Source organism: Engraulis encrasicolus, unplaced genomic scaffold (genome assembly GCF_034702125.1).
Source record: "Engraulis encrasicolus isolate BLACKSEA-1 unplaced genomic scaffold, IST_EnEncr_1.0 scaffold_933_np1212, whole genome shotgun sequence".
In the NCBI taxonomy this organism is placed as follows: Eukaryota; Metazoa; Chordata; class Actinopteri; order Clupeiformes; family Engraulidae; genus Engraulis; species Engraulis encrasicolus.
The window spans coordinates 2,315-5,593 of record NW_026946284.1 but is presented as its reverse complement, the minus strand read 5'-3'; the positions used below and the strand labels follow the sequence as shown (position 1 = coordinate 5,593).

The window sequence follows — 3,279 nt, the reverse complement described above, 5'->3', positions numbered from 1 at the left end:
CAAGCCCATTCTTTTCCTGGATCCATGTGACATCAGGTAAATGTCCCTTTAGGAGACCTTCAGTTAGGAGACCTTTGGAGACTTACGGTTGAGAATAAATGGAGTTCCCTTAGCACTGTAGATGGTGGTAGCTGTAGATGGTGGTGGGCGGAGTTTGACTTATTTCTCTTGAACACGCCTCTATCCAGGGCTGCTGGAGCTGCTCAAAGTTGATTGCTTCCCGACAAAGTGGGCGGGATTCTCGATTCCTCCGGAGCTCAGAAACGATATACTGTATATTGCTCATATATTGCTCATATCTTTAGAGTTTATCTATAGAGTTTAAAACTATAGTGGAAGTAACTCCCAGTGCTTTGCCGCATCTCCTTTGTATTATCTACTGAATGTAACGGAGGCTAACTAGCAGAGTGTGGCATGGAGTAGTAGTTAGTAAACCTCCCTCCCGAAGCCTCATACAGTATCAGTGCTGAGCTATCAGACTGGTCCTTTAGTTCAGCGATATCGGGCTGTGACTCTGTAAAATAGTCAGGGAAAGTAAGCAGTCTACCTGCAGCCTTGACGCTATCCCCACATATCTGCTAAAAAAAACATACTTGGTTGCTTAGCAGCACCTTTACTGCAAATTGTTAACACCTCCATTCTTACGGCTATTATTCCAAGCTCATTCAAAACAGCCATGGTAAAGCCACTCCTGAAAAAGACTAATTTAGATCAGAATTCTTTAAACAACTATATCAAACATCCCCTTTATAAGCAAGTGTAACAGTGGCACGTTTACAGTTAATTAAATTCAGCTCAGCTCTTGCACGACTACGCCACCTAGGGTGGGGGAAGACAACCTAGGAGTGAAATTACCCCCCAAATTAGTAAACCAGGACACAGGTTCGGAGCACTCTCAGGCAGGAGTCAAGTGTTTTATTCTCTTTACATTACAAATACAATAGTCAACTGGTCAGTCATCAGGTGAATACAAATGTGTAATTATGCAGTGGTGATGCAAAGGGACAAATACTAATACATTACAAAATACAATATGGATGAATTGTATTAAAGACAATATTGCACAAATTCCCCATTAGACACCCACAGGCGGGTCGTTATGTGGAGCAATATGGCCACTGGCCACACACACACTACACATACACACGCACGGCACCTGTGCGAGAGAGGAGGGAGGCTACACTCAATCATACGAAACGCCCCAGTACGGGGGAGACAGGGCAATGGTGTCACTCTTAAAGGGGGGGGAGCTAGGCTTAGGCTAACCAATAGCAGCACGGTTGAAAAGGGATAGTTAAAGACTAGGGAAAAGGTCACACAAAATAAACACACACAATAAAGTACTCACACAAAATAAAAAGAAAACACACATCTACTACTACTACTACACGCAGCAAAATAGTAATAGTCACCCAAGTGCACACAGCAATGGAAAAGTGAGGGAATCCACCACCCGAAGACCGGCGCGCTATGGCAACTCCATACCTATCCAGGGAGGAGAGAAGAGAGAGACACTCAATAGCGAGAATGACACGTGCTAATGTATTACACAATTTGCATACACAGTGATGACTAGATGCAACTTAACTTTCGTGTAGCAAGAGAGAGGGGAGAACTACACCGCCGTAGGTTGACTGAAGGGGGTGTACACTTGCCTCCTGGTGCCGTGCCTAGAGGAAGATAACCACGCACAGACACACACGCACTCACAACACACACAGGTAACCAGACCTGCGCAGTGCGCAGCGAGGAGGCTGGCGTCCCAAGAAATGGGCCAGAAAATAAAAATAATTAAACCAAACAAAAGCAGGACGAGCAGGTGGAGCCAGTCGGAACCGGCGCAGAGTGTGACGGCAACAAAACAGCAACCTCCGAGGAGTGCAGCCAGCAATCCCACGGCGTCAGAGAGGCACCGCTAACCCGATCATGGATCCGTGGTTCGGAACAATCGCAATTTGGACCACACACTGAGGAAAGTGAGGGTAGATTTAGTGACTAAGGTCATCGTTACCATCGGAGCAACAACATCAACGTAGCATTGGCCAGCTTACCATCCACTGACTGCAGTCAGGTACCCAGGGGCCAACCACTGTGGCCAATCCAAAGCCGGCGTAAGCACCACGAATCAGGCCTGCCACAGGGCACAGATGATGGGGCAACACACCAACCAAGGAGGTACACACCGGTGCAGTATAGGCAGCGCGAAGTGAACGCCAGTTCACAGCAGAGTGCAGTTCCACGCAAGAATGGCTAGAAGTGGAATGCAGTCACACAATCAGGTCCGCAATTCAGACAATACGGCAATCGGACACATCACAAAGTATGAATGTTAAATGCCTACCTGAAGGTACCAAATCTACCGGATAATGATCACGGCTAGCAGCAGCTCACACGCCAGCCGGCGTCCTCTGCCGGCAAAACAACAGCGGGGCGGAAAGAGAGACCCACGTCACGTCCAAAAACTACATTTATCAACATAAAAGTCCTGCCAGTAATGGGCCAGCCAATCACAGACAAAGGACCAAAATCAGTCAGATTGAGGGGTGTAGACCAATCTGTCACACAAGGTACTAGAAAAAGTTGTGTTTAAACAGCTTGATCAACACCTGGCTGGGAATGATATCTTGGACAAATTAATAAGTAACCAAAATAATAAGTGATCTTAGGCTCAGTACTGCTGCTAACAAAGTTTCAGCACTTATCCTCCTCGACCTCAGTGCAGCCTTTAATACGATAGACCATAACACACTAATTGACCACCTTCAATCTTGGGTAGGACTGTCCGGTCACGTCTTAGAGTGGTTCAAAACATATATTCCAGTTTTTGTCACCATTGGAGAATGCGTCTCCAACAAGTATGATGTGCCTTTTGGAGTTGCTCAGGGTAGTTGCTTGGGCCCTCTCCTCTTCTCTCTCTATATGTTGCCCCTGGGCTCCATCATCAGAGAGCACAATGTTGATTTTCATAGCTATGCCGATGACACACAATTATATATCTCTGTTGAGCCTAGCCAAACCACTGCCATTCATGCCTTGACTAAATGCATGTCTGCCATCACAGATTGGATGAACAGTAACTTCCTAAAATTAAATGAGGATAAAACTGAAGTGTTGCTCATTGACCCTAAGGAAAACTGTGCAAAACTCCACTCAAGTCTAGGTGACCTAAGCATGCATATTAAAGATAAGGTTACTAGCCTAGGTGTGGTCATAGACTCGGATTTGAGCTTTGAGCCTCACATCAACAAGATAACAAAATCTGCTTTTTTCCATCTTAGA

General features: G+C 45.9%; 1 long non-coding RNA gene across 1 annotated transcript; it reads right to left on the bottom strand.

Moving 5' to 3' along the window:
* Positions 1–1,749: 1,749 nt before the first annotated feature.
* LOC134445020 (uncharacterized) lies at positions 1,750–2,546 on the bottom strand. Its single transcript, XR_010034158.1, has 3 exons — positions 2,342–2,546; positions 2,052–2,250; positions 1,750–1,967 (listed from the first exon to the last, which is right to left on the bottom strand). It is a non-coding gene; the product is annotated as an uncharacterized LOC134445020 (long non-coding RNA).
* Between the last annotated feature and the right edge of the window lie 733 nt (positions 2,547–3,279).